This window comes from Megascapheus bottae, chromosome 5 (genome assembly GCF_031878675.1).
Source record: "Megascapheus bottae isolate mThoBot1 chromosome 5, mThoBot2.hap1, whole genome shotgun sequence".
NCBI classification, from domain to species: Eukaryota; Metazoa; Chordata; class Mammalia; order Rodentia; family Geomyidae; genus Megascapheus; species Megascapheus bottae.
Genome location: NC_143513.1, coordinates 9,530,355 through 9,554,414, shown reverse-complemented (window position 1 = coordinate 9,554,414; position 24,060 = coordinate 9,530,355). Strand labels below are relative to the sequence as shown.

The 24,060-nt window shown below is 42.2% G+C and overlaps 1 long non-coding RNA gene and 1 pseudogene across 1 annotated transcript; both read left to right on the top strand.

Annotated features, from left to right (window-relative positions):
- Positions 1 to 1,597: 1,597 nt before the first annotated feature.
- On the top strand, positions 1,598 to 22,111 carry LOC150062814 (uncharacterized). The gene is made up of 3 exons (XR_016535380.1): positions 1,598 to 1,616; positions 3,231 to 3,308; positions 21,982 to 22,111. It is a non-coding gene; the product is annotated as an uncharacterized LOC150062814 (long non-coding RNA).
- On the top strand, positions 3,388 to 3,537 carry LOC150062815 (U2 spliceosomal RNA; annotated as a pseudogene).
- Positions 22,112 to 24,060: the final 1,949 nt, after the last annotated feature.

The following is a 24,060-nucleotide window of genomic DNA, read 5'->3' as shown; positions in this document are numbered from 1 at the left end:
CTTAGCTCACAATGAGATGAGGGCTCATTCCACTTGGTTATCTCTCTGACTTCTGTCTTGCCTCTTAGGACAGCTCCTGTCAAGGTCAACATGTCTCTTAAGGGGCCAAACTGTTCAGTGTGTCAGTGTTCAGTCTCCATCCTCCTCAACTTGCACTAAAATTTTGCTCACAGGATGACATTTTTTTTCTTGCTATATTATCTACTGGCCACAGCTGCTGCTGCAGACATTCTGTGGCTTTCCAAGCTCACAGACAGTGGCCACTGGCATAAGTAACCCTCCCCACCCCACCAGTACTGAAATGCATTACACTCTCTGGCTCTCTGGGAAGACTGACTCTCAGCCAACCACCAAGGAAAAAGCTCTAGGTTTTGAAAGCTAGGGGCCACCGTGTTCTCCCTCTTCCTGTTTCCTTCTTTCCATCTGCTTTCCCCTCCTATTCCATGCAGCTTTCTCCTCGTCCCTAGGCCATCCTCCATTGGAATTCTCTGTCTTGGGTACCAAGTCATCTCCTTCAAAGGCACTAAGAGGGCTGAAACTTGAATCAGCAGTAGAATATCCACCTAGCAAGCATAGGCCCTTCCTTCAGACTTCAGTACAAAAGAAGAAGAGGAAGAAGAAGAGGAAGGAGGAGGAGGAGGAAGAGGAGGAGGAGGAGGAGAAGGAGAAGGAGAAGAAGAAGAAGAAGAAGAAGAAGAAGAAGAAGAAGAAGAAGAAGAAGAGGTAGAAGAAGAAGAAGAGGAGGAGGAGAAGGAGGAGGAGGAGGAGGAGGCGGCGGAGGAGGAGGAGGAGGAGGAGGAGGAGGAAGTGGTGGTGGTGGCACTGGGGCATGGTGATATTATACTTGCAGGTAACAGCTTTGCCTTCTCCCAGAATCCTCTGGTAATCTAATACTTTACCTCAAAGTAACATACCTGACCTACACCTAGTTTAACCACGTGGGGACTTATTCTGAGACAGAACATTCTTTCTTCAGCTAACTCATTTCCAAGGAAGAATCCACCTCAGCATGTCAACTCCACCTTCATGCTAATTTGAAGATAATACCTCAGGTAACTTTTCATTCCGATCTAAGCCTTCTAAGTCACCCTGTAACTTTGTTAATTGTACCCAGCTACAAAGATAGGTTCTGAAAGTTGTTGGGCATGTCCAAGGAGAAAGTAATGAAGGTGAAGAAAAGCATGTCTTGGACATACTCATATCAGAAGTCTTTTCCACCTTTGTGGCAAAGTACAACTGCCTCAGGTTACAAATATGATGAGGGAGCATGAGGGATGATGAGTAATGAATTCTAGAGGCAGGCAATTAACTTCCTACACTCCCTGGAAGCCTGCTGTGTGAGCACCTCTCTGACATTCATTTTAGAAGACTGTAACTTCTGGTTAACATTGTTTGGAAAACTACCCACCTTTTTTCTATTTTTGGACTCCTTTCAGACTGGGGGTGTAGCTCCAGCAGGCTGTGGGGACACTGGAGCCAATCAGAGATGCAAGCATGACATGTCACAAGTTGTTTTGGTGTTCAGCAGAGGAGCTGTGGAGGGCAACTCTTCTTTTAAATTCTCCCCGTCATGATTTTCTGTATTTGTGAACTGAGTGGGTGAGATACATTGACCTGTGAGTTATTCTTCTGTACTCGGTGATCTGAGCTTTCTTATCCAACAGCAAAATGAAGTAGTGAAATATTGTAGGATGTTCGGAGGGTTCATGAAAGTTTAAATCCCATTTAGAACAGAAATGAAAACTGAACAAACTTTCCTATTCAGACAACTTCCTGTGATGACTTACTGAGGATGTGGAGAGAGGGGAGTGACACATTTTCCTTATGCAACTGATGTGTACGGCTGGCAATCAAAACACCAGATTCTTTTTAACTTTATTGGGAAGTGCTAATCTTTACCTGTGGTAATCTTGTTCTCCTCCAATCTGCTGTCATCCTTATGTGTACGAAATGGCAGAAAGTTTGTTTCCAGTGACAAACACTCTTGAGCCAGAATTTCTGATGTCTAGCTCCTTGTGACTTCTTTATGTCACTCGAGGGGCTCAGCAGGGAGGAAGGCAAGGGATGGACGAGGACATTTCTGGCCAGTTTGGGTGGCCTTGTCCTTCCTGAGCCCCTGCTCAGTGAATTGCTCTTTCTTACAAAATTCTGTGGTGGGCCCATTGACAGTAGCTGTCTTGGTTTAGTGCCATCTCTTGCCATCCAAGGGTGATGCATTATATTAACATGACAAGTAGGAGGCTTTGTCAGCCACTGGCAAGAATACAGAGCAAGCGTGTCCTGTGTCCTTCACACTCCTCTCTGTGTGGCTCCTTGATTCTCCGTGGACCTCCTGGCAAGGCTGGAGACAGCACTGTCCAGACTAACTCCCAGTCCCCTCTCCTCACTGGGCAATCCATGTGTTTACTACCCCTAGACATTCTGGAAACATCACCCATGCTCAGCATGCACTTGGCAGGCCTCCTCTTTTCTCTGTGTTGTTGAAGCAGGCTTATCCCACAGCCCAACGCTATCTTTCCTTTTCTTAGCTGTGTCTTAAGCAAAGCACCAATCCATAGTTTCCCAAGCTGAGTCTCCATGTTCACCAAGGGAATGACTTGGAAGTGGCCTTCTAGTGGCTCAGGTTCCCAGGACTGCCTTCTCACAAACTGGAGGGAGGAAGAAGGTGGGGAAGCAACAGCAAAGCCCTCTATTGCTGATGGCATCACATCCCAATAAGTTACTGCAGTGTGACACACTTTCCTCCATGTGCAACACTTGGCTCCACATGACCTGTCGTTATATGTCTTTCCAAGACCCATGCGCGCTGGTTACGCTGATTACAGTGAGGGACTGCGCAGCCTTAGTGATGGAAACACAACATGCACAGCAGCCATTCTGCTTCTGCTTTTAGTGCTGGAGCAGGTCCAGGAAGCTGGGGCTTGGGGGAGGGGTGGCCATCTTTTCTTTGGTACCCTGGACAGCAGTCTGGAGCTAAAATTTGGTGTCTAGTATTATTTGCCGTTAAAAGCAAGCAGGGAAAAAAAATGAAGGAAGAGGTTATATTACTCAAAAAGTAATGTACTCAGTACCTGACTTTTGTATAATCCCTCTGCACATCACCTTTACAATGAAATTTTTTAAATAAATAAATAAACAAAAGGAAATAGATCCTGAGGGAGTGGCTGTCTTCTGTCTCATGATCTGAAAAAAAAGTAATCTTGAGAGAAGAATGTCTTTTTTTCCCCCAGAGCACAAGGATTTTTTCAGAAAAGTCCTGAGGATTGCTTTTACCATGATGTGGCAGTGCCATCACAAAGGACACAAAGGTAAGTGACACTTAAAAAAATAGTTGTAGGATAGCTTTAAAAAAAAAGCAGTAAATGATGACTATGATAATATGGGCTTATCACTTCTCAGCCTTTTGGCTAAGATCAACTGTAATATCTGCTCATATCAGTTTAATAATATGAGCTTATTTTGGCTTACTATGATTTCTAGGTATAGTTAATGCAGGGAAGAGAGGGTTGTTCCTATGAAATTAGAATTTCATTTTCTACATAGGTAGGCATGGGTAGATTCAGACTGGTCATAAGAAAAATGTGTAGAGAAAGAGAAAATCCATCAAGATTTGTAGAGGTTGGTCTGTGATCCTGGCCACTCAGGAAACTGAGAATTGAAGATTGCAGTTTGAAGCCAGCCTGGGTAAGAAAGTTCATGAGACTTTCCCTCCAAAATTAACAGGCAAAAAAGCTGTACTGGAAGCATGGCTCAAATGGTAGAACACTATCCATAAGTTAAAAGTCAAGTGACAGTGCAAGGCCCTGAGTTCAAGGCCCACTACTGGAATGACCGGTCCAGGAATTAAAAGCAAGAGCATATCAAGATGATAGCTCAGTAGGATGGCTTGGGAAGGGGAAGAAGAAGAGAGTTCACAAATTCCCAGCTGGCCAAGAGTACCAACTCCCTGGAGTACTAGAGGAAAGTAAATAAATCAAAGGCATGAAGTCATTACTTTTACATTAGAGGAAGTAAAATATATAAAACTGAATTCCAAAATCATGTTGGTATTCGGAAAGTTCTGTTTCTAAGATGACTGAAACAACCCAAAGAAGTTAATGTCTGAGGCACTTGATCTTATTGAAATGTTAAGAGAATGTAGTTAATTGCATTTTAAACCAAGATTTAAATATTAAAGATAATTTCATAAAACATGTAAATATGTATGCTTTTATGATCTGTAAATGTTCAGAGACATTGTGCTGAGTAGATTTATAGTTTTTAATAAGGCAAATGCTAGTAATGTACAAATAGAAATATTATTCATATACAGGCTTCATGTGTATATAGAATACAAATCTTATTTTTATCACAACAATAAGGAATAGTACAGAAATCCCTCTGCAGAGATAGGACAGTCTTCTGTTTCTACAAAGTGACTCTTTAACAGGCAAAAACCTTAAGTTACACAGTACTGTTAATAGCAATAAAAATGAATTAAATGGGATTATCAAGACCTACCTAATATGCCTTAAGTCAAATTCATTGGCAGAATGCACAAATGTGGTAAAGGATTCCACCCACACAGTCAGATTTCATAGTACTACATAAACTCCAATATGTATGTGGAAAACAAAAGACAAGGCTGGGATACAGCTCAAATGGCAGAACATCCGTCTAATAAGTGTGAGACTCTGAGTTCCACACACAAAATATCCAAGTTCCACCAAAAAAGTCTTTTTTTAAAGAGAAACTCTATATTATATTTAAGTAGTATTATCTTTAAAGGCACTGCTATTCAACAAAACTGTTCATAATGTATCTAGATTGATGTTATCCCTTATACCATTTCCCCATCTCTCCCAAGCCTTTTTTTGATCCCTTCAATTTTCTTAGCTTCATAGGCTATGCATAGAATATTATGACTCCAAAGAAAAAATAGTCAAACATTTCAAAACTAGAATGCAATGTTAAATGTCAGTCAAAGAAAGGGAATAATGGGTATTTTCATTTCTATATGAAGGTAAAGTTGATCTCAGCAAAGTAGAGAATGGAATAGTGGTTGTGTGACAGAAGGCAGGTTGGAGAGAGGGGAGCTAATGGGAGCAAGTGAGAGGTTAAAGAGAAGAAATGACCTAGGAAGATAACTATGGTCGATCCTAATTAAATATTTGAAATTAGTTAATATAATTGGGAATATTCTCAGTACCAGAAAGTCCTTTTCTAAGTAAAAGCCTTCAATGTTATTGTACCCAGTGCCAAGCCCTAATTTTGGTAGGCAGTGTGATTATGCAAGGTGTTGTTTAGAGGGCAAAGCCAGGTGAAGGGCATTCAAGAACACTGTACTGTTTTGGAAATTTGATGAATTGTAAACTGTTTTGAAACCAAGATATTATTAAAATGTCTATAGAGTCATTACTGTCTAAGGAGTCAGCCACTGAGTCTGCCTGCTGCTGGCCTGGCTCCCACCGACCCTCACCTTGTCAGCACACAAAGCTGGGACACAACACAGACCATACTGGGTGGGATTACTGGGTCTGCTGATCCATCCTTATCAAGTTCACTGCTATTTACATTATTTAATGCTAAAGGAAGCAACCATAATCATAAATACTACAAAACAGTTGGATATGTGCATGTTATAATTCTGCTATCTATATGAGAACCCCCAGATCCTGCACAAAAGCTTTCTAGGTACTGAAGGTGCCTGCCTCCCATTTAAATCCACTCAATGGCTCCTCCATGAAGAGAGACGAATCTTCTTTGGATGCCCCAAGGAATCATAAGACCTGCCTATGGTGGACACCTCTGGTCTCACCTGCGCACATCCTTACTCTCATGTTCCAACATACTCAGCACACTCTTGACAAAGAGGCTGAGTGTTGCTTCTCCCTTTGTCCTGAGGCAGAGAACACAGTGATGCTGTCAAGTTCTAAATGCTAAGATGGCAAAAGAGAATCAATGGATTCCATTGTTCAATCCTGAATGAAGCCAATGGGCTGTCCAAGGGCCCCCAAATATACAGATTAATGGGTGCCCCTGTGTTCTTACTCTTCCTTCCTTCTTGAAGAAAATGGATTCTCACTGCTTCCAGGCATGCTGGGTAGAACATAGAGGTGATCAGCATTGTGAGTTTTCATACAATGGCACAACAGTTGGTAGATGGGCTCTCCTTCCTCCTCTGGTTTTAGCCTATGAAGATGGAAAATAGACTTCCTTTTATGTGTTCCTGGCTTTGAAGTCATTACTTTTAACTTTGAATGTTTAGACCTGTTTGCTGGGGGGTAGGCAGATAAAGACTCAAATGGAGTCATCATTAAATTATTGGCATGCCTTTTCTTTTTCCATAAAGTATCTGGAAAGCCTTCAAGGATGCAGAAAATACAGCAAGGCAAGGTATAAGCAGAAAGAGAAGGAAAGGCCAGAGGGACACATGCACAAAACAGAGCTTGAAATGAAGTTAAACAAAACTCTCAGAGGCCTGCACTCTGGTTAATAGTAGCTCACTTCAACTGTCACCTTTCTCAAGCTCAGTACAGAAAGGGGAGCTAGACCCATTCCATCTTTTCCCCCACTCTTAACATAAGATCAATCAAGTCAATTGATGTGCCAATTCACACTTATTCTAACAGAAAGACAGGGCTTTTCTCCCTGAAAGTCCCTGCGAAAAGAATAGCATATTCTTATTCGTATATTTGGCAGTGATATTTAATCTCATTTCTGTTAATATCAGGAAATATGATTACAAGATACAATTAAATAAAAACAAATGAGGGGCTGGCTAGGATGTGGCAACATGTGGAAGTTGAGGATAATGCTTTAGAATAAACAAATACACCTTTAAAATAATCACATACATTTTCTCCTTTTTATCATTCCAACATGACCTTGGTAGGCATATATATTTTTTCCTCTGTACAAAATTACAGATTCTGTCCCTAGGTCTAATAGTACCAGAAAAGTAAGTGGTAAACATTATTTATTCCTTTTGGGCATGAGTTAGCACCTTGTAACAGGGGAATTTGGGCTCCACATTACCAGAATTTGGGTTTTTTTGTTTTTGTTGTTGTTGTTTTGTGTGTGTGTGTGTGTGTGTGTGTGTGAGACTCCAGCTGTCCTGGCTAGTTGGCTAGTTATTTCAGGCTTGGTGTAGGAATGACTGAGGAAGTGGGCCACTGAGCTGCCTTTGTGACCAGGACAGCTTTGATAGCTTTGAGCAGGCCACTTCCTGTCCTAGCATCCCCAGAAAGACCCTTGCTGGAATCTAAACACCTTTGCCTTAAGTGTAGTTGCTGCATTGGCCAGAACCCATCACTGCCTTAAATGTCACTTGCCCCCATTAGCGAGAACCCACTGATTCTCTATTGTGAAAATCTTGAGGATGATCTCTGCCAGTCCCCAGTCTTCTTCCTCCTCAGTCAAGGCGCTCAGGGCACAGGCTGTCTGGCACAGGGTTGTGTGGTAACACACTTTGATTCTTTAGGCAATAGCTAAATGCATTCTGCTCATAAGTATGTCACTGGTGTGATAATGGCACATTTCTGCCCTGTATTTCTTTCTGGACAAAGTAGACTTTTAGGAAAGGTTCTCTCTCTCTCTCTCTCTCTCTCTCTCTCTCTCTCTCTCTCTCTCTCTCTCTCTGAAAGGTCTAGCATCAACACACACTTAAAAAATTGCTAGATTAATGAATGAATTAGAGGTCTTGATTGTGTAAGTCATGCAAAGGTTAGGCAGTCTCACCTGTGAGATGCAAGGCTCACCCAGATGCATGGTAAATAATAGAATTGGTTGAATTTTGTTAAAGGATAATGGCCTATAATGCTGTCAAATGTAAAACTTGTTTATTTTCAAAGAAACATGTGTTGTCAGTCTAAAAACACATTTGGGAGCACGTGCAAGCCTTCAACAAATAAATGTTGGTGAATGTGGTTATAAAGTTGAAGTTGGTTAATACACTATCAATACAATATTGTAGCATAATGTGAGATGTGTGATAAAGCCAAGAGTTTCTAATGAAGTCTCTTAGGCCCACTTTCCTCTCTAAGTCTTAACTTGTGGACACAGCCACAGAGAGGGTGCTGGCAGCCCATCAGGAAGTTGACACATGGAAACATGGGAAATTAAGGGTAAAGTTAGGGTTAGATGAAAACAGCAGAGCATGCTGAGGCCCAGGGTCTAATGACATTGCGGAGGTGGGGGTGGGGATCTTACTATCCTTAGAACTGTCTGGATGGGGGATAGATCAGCCCTGGCTCTAACTGGAAGAAGGAAAAGGCCACAGGCCAGAAGCTATGACTTTTTATAGAATAATAGCATCATACCCAGGAAATAGCCAAAAAATCATCCCCTGCCCTATCTCCCCATCTCTGGCCACTAATGGCCACTGGACAAACACCTTCTGCCAAGGCAAGAAGTTCACACTTCATTTTTATGGCTGAGCTCCTTAGAACATAATGAAGCCTAGAGAGAGGAACATATAATCGATGCCAGATAAAGGGTATGTACAGGCTAGCCAGAGTAGACAGGATCACTGAGCAGGAAACACTTCCTGGCACCCAGTACTGAAAAAGACAGTCTATTTAAAGATCGCTCAGATTTGTGTTGTCTCCAGAAACACGAAGAGTTGTTTTAGAAGAGTTGTTTCATAAAAGTCTTCCTCAAAAAATCCAAAAAAGCTCATCCAGTATACAGTATAACTTGTTTATTGAAACAGCAAGACTGGGTGTTTTGAGCTCTCGACACCCTCCCTTCCTGGCTGGTAGTGTGTGGTATTTCTGTGCCGAACATCTGCTATGCCAGAGATGAGGGAAAGATCTGGGCTGGGACTTGGGGTTCTGCCAGAGGCTCCGATCTTCCTGGGGGATTTGGAGCTTAATCTGGGGCCAAGGGAAGCCTTGTGTAAGAAGGATAGCACCCAGCTCCTTTGTTCTAGAATGTGCTCAGCCCAGTAAGTAGGAAGCAACAGCTGGTAATTATCTGGACAGTCATGCAATCACTATGCGTGCAGGAAACCTGTTGGTAGCTTTAAGTCAAGACATCATATATGCTGCTGTGTATAACAATTCCACTTAACCCAAAGGAAAGTTACCACTGTCTTTGCTGAGCTACTTCCAGAATTAGGTTTGATCAAATGAAGCCACATCCTTTCAAGGCAGAATTTCAGAAGTACCTGCCTGGCATGCAGCCTCCCACATCCACTCTCATCAGTGGCGGAGCTGAGGCTGTAGCCAACGTTCAACCTTTAGCAAGCTCTGATTCTACTGCAAGCTGAGGACTACAAAGCTCTTCTCACAGTGTTTTGGGGGCAGAGGAAACACTGAGTGAGTGTGAGCCATGTCACAGGACCCAGGAATGGCTCCTGAATTGTGGCAGAGGGAAAGTTCCCAGCCCTGCTTCCTCTTGTTGGTTCGACTGAGCGAAATGTGAGCATCTGACATGAAAGCCCTCCTTAATTTCCTTCTTCCTTCTCCTATAGCATTCTGGCTGGAGCTAGCACTTTATTGCTGCCAGGTCTTCATTTTTGTGCAGGTAGTGACCCCCTAAGAGTTGGGCTCTGCCTTATGCATAGTCCTCATGCCACTGTGCTTGCTAGAACTCCATTCTTACCCTCAGTGCCTGTTTGTAATAGGTAGAGATCAGGACCCCAGCTTGTCCAGAACCTTTGGCAGGATCCTACTGAGAAGATCACCCCAAATTTCAACCCCTCAATGTCCTTACCTAAAAGCTAAGGAGGCTGAATGTTTGGTGGGCTCTTTCAGTCCTTAAGTCCATGACTATTGGCTCAGAAAGATCATGGAGCTTTGATGATGCCAGTGGGACATGCATTTGAATCTCAACTTGGCTGCTCATGAGCTGGGAGACCACAGCTATCATGTAACTGCCTTGAAAGAAAACAACTTTGATTGTTATAGACACAGAATGAAGGTTCCAGCACATCACAGGCAAGTAACAAGCACAGGGCTAGAACTAACACTGGAACTAACACTAAAGCAAACTGGAAATAGGCAACACTGAGATCCTAATGTAAGCCAGGGGTAGGTCAAAGCACTTCTGACTCTAGGCACCTATAGCATCAGTTTCGGGGTTGATGCAGAAGTTAAAACATCCATGTGTGTGTTGAGAAAACAGAAATACAGACAAATAGAGCCAATTATGATGAAAATGCAGCAGCGCACGTTTTACGGGGGCTGTTTTTTCCTATGAGCCAACCACAGAAGACAAAGACGGGAACAGAGAAATCCAGGCAAATAAGAACTATGTGGTTCAGAAAGATGCTTTTATATATTTGAACCAAACCTTGTAAATACTGTCTTGGCTTGGACCCATGTCACCCATGAAGCTACATATGGTGATATATGTGCATGTACACACATGTGTGTACATGGGCATGTTTGCACATGGACAGGCATTCCAGTGAACCTTTCCAGGCCTGGAAGACAGTAATAGCAAAGGCATCTGTCATCCTTTCACACCAAGAGCAATGGAGCACTCAGATGTAAAAAGAAAACGCACCCTTCAATCACCTCGGAGTAAAGACAAGATGCCAAATAACTATATTTCTAAAACTGGAAACACTGTGTGATCTTCCAAGCAATGCTGGAAAAAGGCGCACTCTCTCACTCATAAATACCAGGATGCAGCTGGCACAAGGGTGGATTTTCTCAGCAAGGGGCCCCTTAATGGCAGCTGCCTTCCAGAAAAAGGCACTGGGAGGCACTGAGCTAATTTCATCTCTGTATAGTCTCTGGCCCCTGATGTTCCAGCTTTGGGACACAAACGCGGGCTGAAGAAGCAGAGGCCATGCAGAGGGTCCAGAAGCTGGGGCTCCCCGAGCCCATTATAACCCCTGCGTTCTGGGGATTCTCTATGGTCACCTTTGTAGGGTCGTCTTGGCTCTGGCTTTCTCTTTGGTGTGGGTGCATCTGGGGCACTGGGGTCCACCTGGCTTCCATAAGACCCTGGTGAGGAGCCAAGATTCTAGAAAGAAGTCCAATGGACTGTCTTGGCAAGGGGCACTGCTGACATTACCCAAGAGGTGCAGGCACGCAGAGACAATGGGGTGAGACTCAGAGAACCAGCCACCAACCGGGTGCTCCCTCCTCATCCCTTCCCCCTCACATCTGAGTCCAGGAGCCATGGTTGTGCCCTGAGGATAGCTAAGGTAGGTGTTGGGTTTAGTTAGGTTTAGCCAATAGGAAGCTGCTACGTGATCTTCATGGGGGCAGGGGAAAGAAAAGTTTACTTCTAACTTCTGGCCCTGGGCATGGTGGAGTGCGCACAGAAAAGGGTCCGACAGCTGGCCCAGGATTGTGGTGGGGGGGGGCAGGAGAAGGTGTGGCCATGGGGATGCGGACATGACCTCAGAGCTTGGGAAAGTCTCATGGCCCCAAAGGTGGGGGGGTCGGTCCAGGACATAAGCGCAGAGAAAACGGAGACTTCCTGCATGGAAAGCAAAGAAGAGGAAGCCTACTTACAGACTGGCGTGGAGAAAAGCGACCCTTTGCCTGAGGAAGCTTAACAGTAGGATTTTGCAACAAGCCTGGGATGAGGGAGTCACTAGAATAAAAATTGGTCTGTCATTTGTCAAAGAAGGGGTCTTTTGTTGTGTGTTGCTTTGTTTCCAACATCTGAGTGTGTGGGCTGGCATCCTTACCTCTTACCTGAAAATGACTAACATTTCTTGGAATAGCTCTCAGTCTGGTCTGATCAGAGGCTGTTCTTGCAAATGGTTTTGCCTCTTGTACCTGCAGAAGAATTCCCCGTGGGAGCTGCACAGGGGCCCACAGTGAGTGTGGTGTGAGCTCACTACCAGTGGGTGATGGGGCTCACCCCTTGCTCTATATATTCGTCCATTTGGACTCAGCATCCAAGGACATGGTAAATCTTGAAATAGCTTTATTCAGTTTCTGTTGCTCGCCTTCAGCATCCTATCTCTGGTCCCTATGATGTTCAGTCAGTGAAGGAAGGCTGGGAGAGGTGAGCTCAATCCTGGCAGTGCTGTATCTAGGCTTTGGGGCATATAATATCTATGGGCAGCCCCTCCTCCTCCCATCATTATATTAAATATGAATGGATTAAATTCTACCACCAAATACAGAAGTGGTCATTACTGAGTGTTAAAAGCCACAGCCAGTTAGACATAATTTATCCGTCTTCAAAGGTGATAGAAAGTGGTTCAAAATAATAGTTTGACCAAAGGTAGCCAACTAAATACAATGAAGTATCAGAGTTAGAGGACACATAATATGAACTAAAAGTAATAAAAAACATGTGGAGAAAGTTAACAATGCTAAAAACACAATTCATGACTGTTATAACCATAAAATTGCATACCTTCCTAATAACCAGGTGACTTATATCTAAATAAAAAGAATTTGAAAAGCATAGAAAGTTCGATTAAGATATAATTGTTATGGATGATTTGAATGTGTTTGTCTCAGACTTGGGTAGATATAATGGGTAAACAAATACAAGGATGTAAAGAATAGAACACTGAAAAAAGGAAATTAGATTTAATAAATATATGTTTACACATGCTTCAAATGCATGAGGTGCATTTTGCCTATGTTTATATAATATTTACTAAAATCAATTCTATTTGACCATAAAAGAAGCTATTTCCTTCTATACAAATATTAAAAATCACAACATAATACATAGTCAATAAAAGAGTTTTCACTTTGATGAAACGGAGAGATGCACTATTAATTAACTCTTGGAACAAAGTAATGGAAGATAAATTTTAGCCAGATATGTGAATTGGAGACAGGACAAGAGTTTGGACAGGAAATGTCAGAGGCGTTGAGAGACAAATGTCATGGAAGTAGAGGCATTGCCTTCTTTATAACAGATACTTTAAAGTTTACAATGCCAAAACGGATGAAGCAGACACTATTAGCATCTGTGTTTTAAAGATAGGTAAACTGAGGCATATAGAAGTTAGAAACTGCTACAGATATATGTATGGAGAATCGAGCTTTTCTGGTCCAGAAAACACTGGTCCTGGGCCAACTAGGATCAATTCTTTCCAAGACTCTCCACTGCTCCATGCCTTGTCTGTTCTATTGAAACTTGATTTACATCAACCTCTGACTGAGAAAGTCTTCCTCACTAAGAGTTAAATGGAAAAAAAGAGTAAATTTCCACTCCAATTATCATTCTTTTGCAGTTAAACAAATATGTCAAATCAAAAATAAGCCTTACTAAGTTAAAGACACATCATAATTCTCCTCTCATAAACTAATCAATGTAACTAAAGAGGAAAATAATGTGTACTTAAAATCTAGTAGTTAATGCAAACTTACCCAGGTAGTTTCTTTATTTTATCGCTTTTATTTATTTATTTATTTTACTCTTCATTTTACTACTTTTCAGTTTCAGAAATATCTTTATCTTAATCCACCATTTGATGAGATAAAGACACATGAAGAATGAAATGCTTTGTATAATACTTGGGTAACAGAATTCATGACCACATATTTTTCTTGGGATTAGATAATTAAGCTACCTGTCAGATCTTGCATGGAGCCACGCAATGGCTTCCACCTCCACCATTTCTAGTTGGTTTAGGTTTCGTTTTGTTTTCTTGACATTCACCTGGAAGTCCCAGAAGGTAGCTAGGAGATGTCCTTTGATGTATAAGCATTCATTCTTGCATTTATCACATCGTTTCCTTAGTATTGTTGAGTCCAACATTAAGCCAGTCCTGAAGTGTGCTTGACCTGATATGATATAATAACACATCAGCTTTGAAATAGATTTGTGTGGGAAGTGCCATCCTCAAGTGCGAGAGATGCTTTTTCAGAGACAAGGAGCTTCAGGCTGGCCCTCTAAAGAGAATCCGGCACTGGCAGTGAGGGTGTCAGGTTATGGGGCCACTGCAGAGAAGGAACAAGAACATTGAGCATCTAAGGCTCTGCCTCATCTTTGTTCATTCTGGCCCCGGGGGAGGACGAGGAGGAGGAGGAGAAAGAGGAAGAGGAGAAAGACGAGGAGGAGGAGGAGGAGGAGGAGGAGGAGTTGTCGTTATTGAAATTGGAAAAAAATTCCCTGCTTTCAGAGAGCTTTATTGAATAGTATGGGGTGAAGGATGTGGAGAAAGTGAGAGTGAAGTGTTAAGCTTGACTAAAGTACCATAGATAAATAAATGACTGGAATGTAAAACCATGCCTTGTCTGGGGAGTGCGGGTAATAGGGGCTAGGTAGGAAGAATTGAAGGGTGAAGGAGGGCAAATACGGTCAAAATACCTTATATGCACGTGTGAAAATGGAACAGTGAAATTTGTTGAGCAGGGAAATGAAAGAGAGGGATGGAAGGGGTGAGCCAGATCAAGGTACAATGTATGCATTTATGGACACATTAAAATGAAATGCCTTGTACAAATACTTGATGCCAACTAAATAGGTGGGAGGAGAAAATAATAAGGAAGAGATGGTGTGTGCCTCACTAGCATCATCCAAAAAGTCAGTGCGTCTTCCATCACTGTGTCATTCTCTGGCAGTGTCATCAGCAGCAGAAGTCAGGACTGGAGGAGAGGCCTGTGGAGAGGAGCTAAGGCCTCCCACCTGCAGACACTAGTAGTAGGAAGCCAAGAATAAACATGACTGGGAGCGATAATCTTTGAGGGTATCTAGGATGGGATGAACACTTGAGTCTCTGGACTCATTGTGGGGTCATTCTTAGTGTATTTGTGAGGGAGGAAGACGAGACACAAGACAGAGGAACTGGGGATTCTTCCTCTGCCTGCTTATGTTTGAGCATCAGCTTTCTGCCTTCGCAATGGGATTTATGCATAGGCTTTCCTGTTTATCAGGCACTTCCATTCTCACTGGGATTATACCAAGGTCTTCCTTGGCTCTCAAAGCGGTAGACCTTTTCAGCCTCTTCCTTCCTTCCTTTCTCTTCCTTCTTTTCTTTCTTTCTATCATCTATCCATTGTCTACTGTCAATCGAATCTAATCTATTTGTCATGTATCTATCACCCATCACCTATTTATCATCTATCTTTTATCTATATCATTACCATCTATCAATTATCTATTATACCTTTTAATCAGTTATCATCATAGATCTCTCGACTATCTTCTGTTTATTATCTATCTTCTCCCTGTCATCTCCCATTATTTATCTACCATATGTATCAATCATCTAGCATCATTTATCTACCTATTATCTATCAATCACCATCTATCCATCATCTATCATTTATCTATCATTCATTATCTATCTACTATCTACTACTCTATCTACTATCATCTATCAGTTAATCATCATCTAATTATAATTGTTTATCATCCACCTATTTACCATCTATGATTTATATACCTACTATCTTCTACCAATCATCTATCATCCACTTAGTATGTATTGGAGGATCCCTCAGGAATCAACCATTCATAGGCGGCTCTGAGAACTTTTCCATTCCTAGGATGAGTCTACATGGAATTGTTTTTTTTATCAGAAAAAAAGAACACACAAAAAATACCCAAAAAACTAACTTTGCAGCTTTGTATCCTCTGGGAATGAAGCCCATTTCAGTCATGTGCCCACATTTCTCTTTGTTCCACTTTAGAAAAGGTGCGAATTGTTTCAGAACATTTCACCCCTTCCTTCCCTCATTTGTGATTTAGATAAGCATGGCTCCAGAGGCTGAGCAAAGAAGAAGCGAAAGAAGAAGGAATTATTTATGCTTAGGATCTGAGGCTGGAAAACCTGTGTGGAATGACTGAGAAGCCACCCGGGAATCTATGCAGGTCATGGGAGATTGACCCAGAATCTCACTTCCTTGAGTACTGCTGTGCTGTGCTCCTTCCTGGAGCCTCAAATGGGGTATATAAAGGGGTCTGGCAGCACAGCAGGGGCAGTTCCCAGGGCATGGCCCCAGCCAACAGCCATGGGGATATCACCTGCTTGCTTACCCTCCACAGCTGCATCCACCCTGTATTCTCCAAGCAACCTTTCTTTTCTGAGCCTCTCAGGGCCCTATGGGGAAATCCCACAGATGGGGATTGGGAGCAGGGCTCAGGTCCTGTCCAGACTCAGCTGTCCCTAAAGCCAATCCCAATAGGGACAGGAGTCCTGTTTAGAGCTCCAAACCCCTATGTCCATGTGTTCTCCATAAGTGCCACCCTGGGATGTGAAGGTGGGTGTCTCTGTCTCACACCCCCTGCTTCCTTTGTTGAGTTAACCTTTTAATCAGAGTCTAGTCAGATTTACATGTAAATGCTGAACAATTTGGTAGTCTGGGGATCAGAAAGCTGAGCCCTGTGCTTGCCTGGTAATCACTGGACAGGACAGCAACCTTCCCCTCGACCCCCCATTTTTTTGCCTTTCCTGGGGCTTGAACTCAGGGCCTGGCCACTGCCCTTGAGCTTTCTCAAGGCAAGGGCTCTACCACTTGAGCCATAGCACAATTACCAGCTTTTTGTGTGTGTGTGGGTGATGGGGCTTGAACTCGGCCTGGGTGTTCTCCTTGAGCTCTTCAGCTCAAGGCTACTGGCCTACTTTTGAGCCAAGCCCCACTTCCCATTTTCTAGAGGTTAATTGGAGATAAGAGTCCCAGGTCCTTTAGTGCCTGGGCTGGATTTGAACCATGATCCTCAGATCTCAGCCTCCTGAGTAGCTAGAATTACAGGCTCAAGCACTCTACCACTAGGTCAAACTCCTGGCCCCTAACAAGATCTTTCCTCTGTCTCTGTCTCTCTCTGTCTCTGTCTCTCTGTCTCTCTCTGTCTCTCTGTCTCTGTCTCTCTCTGTCTCTGTCTCTCTGTCTCTCTCTGTCTCTCTGTCTCTGTCTCTCTCTGTCTGTCTCTCTGTCTCTGTCTCTGTCTCTGTCTCTGTCTCTGTCTCTCTCTCTCTCTCTCTCTCTCTCTCTCTCTCTCTTTCTCTCTCTCTCTCTTTCTCTCTCTCTCTCCAGTCCTGGTTTGATCTCAGGGCCTGAGCACTTTCCTTGGGCTCTCTCAAGGCTAGAGCTCTACCACTTGAGCTACAGCACCACTTCTGGCTTTTTCTGTTGTATGTGGTACTGAGGAATCGAACCCAGGTCTTCATTCATGCTAGGCAGGCACTCTACCAATAGGCCAAACTCCCTGCTCCTCTCTCCTTTTTACTTGCTTTAGTTGTTTTTCAGAGAAATTTCATGTTTTTTTAATATGTAATTCTCCTATCTCTCCCAGTTTACAACTCATCATATCAACCTTGGTCTTTTCTCCCAAGCTTTCCTCAAGATGGAATACTGCTAATCTCTGACTCCTGTGTTATGGGGATTATAAACTATCATGCCTGGTGAAAAATGTTTTCTCCAAAACTATCATGCAAGCTAACTAGACTTAGACTTAATCCCTCTTTTCTTTCATCAAAGCTAAAGGTGTCTTCCAGCTACCGGGGTTGAAAACACTAGAACATAAGAGGAGTTAAAAATGGTGGCCCAGAGTCTCTGGGAGATTTCCATCTAGTCCCAGAAAAGAAACAAATTCTCCTCCTTTTGAGCAGTCTGTCTTTTCCCTTTCCTATATCTGCAAACCTTTCAGTCCCTGTTGCAGACAGGTTAATATGTGCCAAAGTTCCCTTGTCTACATCCTTTTGACACTGAATAAAGCTGCATTTGGTCCTCCAGGCTTGTCTCTTGGACATCAGTATCTAGATGTGGGTTCTATAATTCTAAATAATCTCATCAAAATTTTCAGCTAGGAACACAACCCTCCCATCCTGTTTATGGCTGCTTCAATTTAAACTCATGCAAACTTCCTGCCAACCCTGCAGACCTTGTGCCCACAGCCATGAGCAATAACAGTGCCTTGACTTCTCCTGTTAGTCTAAGAAAGATTTCACACTTCCAGTTTCATTTTGATTGCTTTGCCTTGACATAGAAGAATGGACTCAATCATCATGTCATGTGGCAGGAAATAAGCTCTCTGAGGTCTTAAGGCAACAGTTCTGAGGAGGCCGTTCCAGAACTCGTGGACACTTGAAGTACAGGGAAGGCCTTTTTTTTTCCCCACTTCTGGGGCTTGAACTCAGGGCCTGAGCACTACCCTTGAGCTTTCTCAAGGCTAGAGTTCTACCAATAGAGCCACAGCACCACTCCCGGTTTTCTACGTGTGTATTACCAAGGACTAGAACCTGGATCTTCATGAATGCTAGGCAAATACTCTGCCGCTAGGCCAAACTCCAGCCCAGGGCAGGCCTTTTGAGTGAATGGGACAGTTTATTCTCAAACAGAACAAATGTTCTCCATATAAACTATGTTCCACACAAGTTTCTTGGTGTGCTTTGAAAGGTAAGATTGCAATACTCAGCCACTCAAGTCCTTCTGGGTGTACCCACAGCACCCATCTTTCTGTCTCCTTCAAGACAAAGAACATCCGAGTTTCCCCATACTGCATCCACCAGATTCTTCCTTTTCCATGACCTAGCTTAAAATTCGTTTATTAAAAAATGAAACTCACTACTCTGGGTTTTCACTTCTAAAGATGAAAACTCTCACAGGCCTTTTTTTGTATCCCATTGAATTAATATTTGCTATAGAATTCTATGTGGTGTGGGGTGGCAATCATGTAGTGGGATATTTGTGCTTTAATTTATGACCCCAAAGCTAGCAAGTACTCAGAGGTACAGTCAGTGCTAAGTGAAAGCTCGAAATCAGTTGTAGACAGGTTCCATGAAATGAGATGATATGCCTTTAGAGGTAAGAGATTTTCCTGTATGCCATACACCCTTCCTCTTGGTCACTTGACTTAGAATATCTCACCTACCTCCCCCTTTTCTTGGACAGCTCCTGTTCATACTTGAATCTTGTCTCACTGAATTTAACAGCCTTCCCCGATCTCCCAGTTAGTGTTACATACTCTCTCCACACTCCTAGAATTCTTACAGAATTTGTGATCATACATTGTCCTAGGTAATCTTTCCGTAACTGCCTCCTCCAGGGGATACTGAGCCTCTGTACAGAAATTTCCCGTACAGGTAAACAATAAGGAACTATCTATGAAACAAATGGAAGTAAGAGTAGGCAGGTAGGCATTTTTATTGATTATTACCATGTGATCTTTTGACCATTCTGATCTATTACAATTCTTTTTTTTTTTTCCTTCAGTACTTGTGTTTGAACTCAGAGTGTCACACTTGTTAGGTAGCTACTCCACAACCCTTCCTCCAGCCCTACTTTTTACTAGTGAATTTTGAGACCAACCTCACTTCCTGCCCAGTTTGCTGAATAGTAATCTGCCTCACTTAGGCTTCTTTTAGTTGCTGGTATCACAGGCATGTGGCAATGCAATCAGGCATGATCTGAGAAGGAGTCTTGTGAGCTTTTCTGCCTGGGTCAAACTGTAATCTTCTGCATGTCAGGCTCTCAAGAAGACCATAGGCCTGGCCCTCAGCTTTCTTACCATCCTAGTTCAAGGAAGCCTGCCTGCCAGGAGAACTGTTATTTCATGGCTTGTTTGTTAAGATCTGATTCTGGACACTTCCAGTGAGAACCAGAAAGGAAATTGAAGATGAAGAGAATTCCTCATGGAACCTTTCCTCCAGCCTTTAGTCTCCTGCAGCATTCACAGTTATAGGGTTGGACTGGAACGAGTGCAGTCAGAGCTGACTGCACTAGATTGTCATTCAGTTATAATTTATGGATCACTTTGCTTGTCATGGGCCATTATCATAACCGAATACCTCAGCCTTATTATGGCACAGTGTGCATCCATCTTGCACAAATGGGCAGTCACACACTAAATGTCTGTGTAGAAAGCCATTCCACACCTGTGCCGGCCAGTTCTGTGCTCTGATTGTTCCTAGACCAGGTCTCTGGACTGGAGTTGGTCTTGTGCTCCCAACTTAGGGAACAATGAATCTTGTTGTAAGATTTGCCTTTAAAAATAACTGCTCTATTTATTTCAACATCATTCTTTCTTTCCTCTAAGACTAAGGCTTTTTTTTCTCTTTTCCCTTTTTCCTATTCAACATTACTCTCCCTTCAAGAATCTTTTCAGGCTTGATGAAATTTAGCTTTTTTTAAACAGAATCTTTAAAAGTAAACATGAGATCTGTAGACTCTCTTAGAACATGAAAAGATACTAGACATATTTAAAAAATACCAGCTCTGTACTCACAGAGGAAATCCTCACTTAATTAAGAAATAAAGGTCTCCAAGTGTTGTTTTCCTTCCATGCATTAATAGATGCTCTGAGATTTACTATATCCTTCGTGTCCATGTTTCTGTCATTTAAAAGACATTGCCTATGGAAACATAGATTTCCATTATGTATACATTCAACATTTTCTTGTTCCATTCATCTACTAAGGAGTATCTGGGTTTATTTCCTATCTTAGCTATGGTAAACAATGCTGCAGTGAACACTACCCCATTCATAAGGAAACAGAAAGACCTGGAAAAAATTGTACGAAGCAAAGTAAGCCAGACCCAAAGAAGTAAAAGTTGCCTGGTTTCCCTCATTTGTAATAATTAGAATGTTCCTATAAATCTACAAGCAAACCCAACAGATAGTAAAAGACAAAAAAATTATACTTGGACATAATAAATTAAACAGGACTCTAAACATTCACATAGTGAGACCAAAGGAGGATATTCTTGGGAGAGGATCACAAGGGATAAATAAATAAATGCTTATGATCATATAAAATGATGCTAATCCAAATGAACTTCAAGAAATGAAAGCAAGACTATTTTATTTTGTTTTTTTTTTAATGATTCCTTTTTCTTTCTCTTTTTTTTCCCTTTTGTCACTGTTTTGGATTGCTGTACCTTTTGGCCTGTATGTAAGTTTATCTGATATTGGGAGGGAAAGGGAAAGCACAGAAATGATTGGAGAAAGGGTGAACTAATTCAGCAGTGATACTTACTAGAAATGAACTATACAACTTGGGGAAAGAGGGAATCTGGGAGGGAAAAACTTATGAGAAAATGATGGAGGGTGTGATGCTGTTCAAGAAATGTACTCATTACCTGACTCATGTAACTGTAACCCCTCTGGGGTACATCACCTTTACAATAAAATTTTTTTTAAGACCTGGGGATGAGTTAAACAAGCATTTACTACAAGCTACTTAAGAGACAGAGACAGGAAGATCCCTGGAGCCCAGGAGTTTAGTGACAATCTGGGCAACATCCCAAGATCCTTTATCAATAAAAACAACCATGACCTTGACTTGACATTAAGTAAAATGTGGCATTGTGGGATCCCTAGGAGGCAGGATAGACTGTGGACAAGGAGGCATGCTAAATGGCTGACAGGAATTCAAAAGCAGCCCAGCTTAAAACAAATACAGGAGCTATTCATTCATTACTTCCCTTAAAATTAAGAGACCAAAGTCATTTTAGGGGAAAAATGAGGCAGGATAAATTAGGAAAAACCAGATCTGGTGAAAGCATCTCAGAAACAAGGAAATCAAAAGCAGAAGCATCATCTTTGCTTTTAAGACAGACAATAGGAAGCCTTCTTTGTCTCAAGGACAAGCATTTGTTAGATGGCAATTGCCATCAAAGGCATCTAGTGATGTATTCTTACCAGGAAGAAAAGCCCCAAACATTCAGAAACACTGAGAGTTTAACACTGAGAGTGACTAGAGCCAAGCTAAAGAAGATAAAACACTTATCTCTGCAGAACTTTCAAGTCAGACTCCTCTGCCTTTCAGCATACAAATATCCCTGACACCAAAGAGCTGTGGGTCTCACTCTTTTTGAGAGCACCCACATTTTGTTAGAGTATGTCCTTGCCTTTCTGCTTGTTTTTTTGTCTGCTACCTGCTTGCTTACTCTCTCAAAACATCTCCACCAGGTTTTCTTACCATTGTGACTTGTCCAGAAATTCTTATGCCATGATCCAGGTCAAGGACCTGAAGTGAAAAGTTCTTACTTTTAGAGGGAAACCTTCACTTATATCTGGTGACACATTACACACTTCCTAAACATGCTAAGCATGTTCCTGACATGTGTGCTTGATTGTAAGTGTGAGAAGCTAATCTCATAGTCATTTTATTTTCCTCAGCAGGGATCCCAGCTCCAGGGCACCTGTGGGACCAGAACTGGAATCTGCCAGACTGTGCAGCCTCTGCATCCCAGCACCTGTTTTCTGCCAAGCTACCCAAAGCATCTCTCACCATCTTTGCCAGCTGGTGTTTGCTGTACACATGGAACTCAACATCCTGGGCTTGATTAGTTGCCATTATCCTCTGCTTTACTAACTCAGGGTGATAAATGCTGATATTCAAACTTCTGAGAATAGAACCTGAACCCTCCCAAGTCTGTCATTCTGAAGCAGATCTCACACTGGACAGACTTTGTGTAGAATAGCCAGTGTTGCTTTCACCTGCAGTGCCCAGCACTGGCAATCGTAGAATAAATATGTGGTTTACTGGAGAAAAGGAGCTGGAGGTGGCACAGCACATAGCAAGTGGGGAAGAGTCTAGTAGAAATTTGCTACCGCTGTTATTTAAGTTGGCAGCAGTGGTTGCTTAGGCCTTTACAGGTTTTCTTCATAAGAAATGAGGGTGATCAATCCTTCTTATCAACCGTTCAAAGACTTAAGACTCGCCCACTGAAAGAGTCTCAAGGGACTCACCTGGAAGGGGGGGGGGCAGAATAAGAAACAGAAAAGAGCTGGGATTCATTGCTCACCTGTCACCCATTCCCAAATTGTGATTGAAAATTGAAGCTTCAATGAAGACAGAGCATGGTGCCCTGATAAACCTCAACAGGAAGCAATTCATGAAACTGTAGGAAATTGAGTATTTTTTGGAACAAGTGGGAATGTTTATATATTATATGGCCACATATAGGGACTCTGGTAACAGAAATGAGATTACTATAGATATGGATGCTTCTAAACCTATAAACCACTTCATTAGTTGGTATATAGTGGTATATAGGTTTAAATGTATCCCTCAAAAGTTCGAATGTTGGAAATAACTGACAGCTCATGAGATAATGGAATCTGGAAGTCAGGATGAACAGAGATCAAGAGGATGAGGGCTTAGAAGAGGAAGGAAGAAGATAAGGAAGAGGAGAAAAAAGGAGGAAGAGAAAGATGAGGAAAGGGAGGAGAAGAAGGAGAGGAGGAGGAAGAAGAAGAAGAAGAAGAAGGAGGAGGAGGAGGAGGAGGAGGAGGAGGAGGAGGAGGAGAAAGAGAAGGAGAAGGAGAAGAAGAAGAAGAAGAAGAAGAAGAAGAAGAAGAAGAAGAAGAAGAAGAAGAGGAGGAGGAGGAGGAAGAGGAGGAGGAGGGAGGAGGAGGAGGGAGGAGGAGGAAGAGAAGGAGAGGAAGAGGGAGAGGGAGGTAGAGGAGGAAAGTAAAGAAGGAAGGAAGAATGGAAGGAAGAAAGAAAAGAAAGAAAGAAAGAAAGAAAGAAAGAAAGAAAGAAAGAAAGAAAGAAGGAAGGAAAAAGAAAGAAACAGAGGGGTGATAAGGAAGGTGAGACTAGAGTTGCTGCCTTGATTTTTCTGTCCATGTGAATAGTTACATTGCAGGATACAGGATTTCTCAATGCCAAACTATCTATCTTCAGATGTTAAACCTATCTTCAGATGAATGTATACTTTACTCAACTCATAAAGTAATATAATTTCAACTTGCATTTTCCTTTTGTCTTTTATCTTTGGCTTTTGGCCAATAGTTTGCTTCTCATAGCTCCAGAGGATTACTAACATATACAAGAAAAATTACAAAGGTGAATTAATAATAAGGCATTTATTATTAATAAACAACACTTACATTAATGAGCAACAAAAATTTTAAAAAACAGTTGTAATTTCCAATACCCTTTGTGGTTCATGGTCTCTTCTATTCCATTTCAGAGTTATGCATTATTTGCTGGTTCAAAGAATTATTTCAAGTACTGTTGCAGGACCTGCATTATTCTTGGTGTACAGATACTGTGGAGTAAACCATGTGGAAAAATTCTGTTCTGTTGAGTTTGAGTGGATTGAGGAGAGGGAGGTTTCTGCGTGAGAAAATACATCAGTGCCAAAGATAGTTATGATGGGGATCAGTATCTAAAAGGAAATAAAAGCAAGAATGTGATGGAGCCTGGTTAGGCAGGGCAGAGCTATCAGGCTCAGCCTCCCCCGAGGT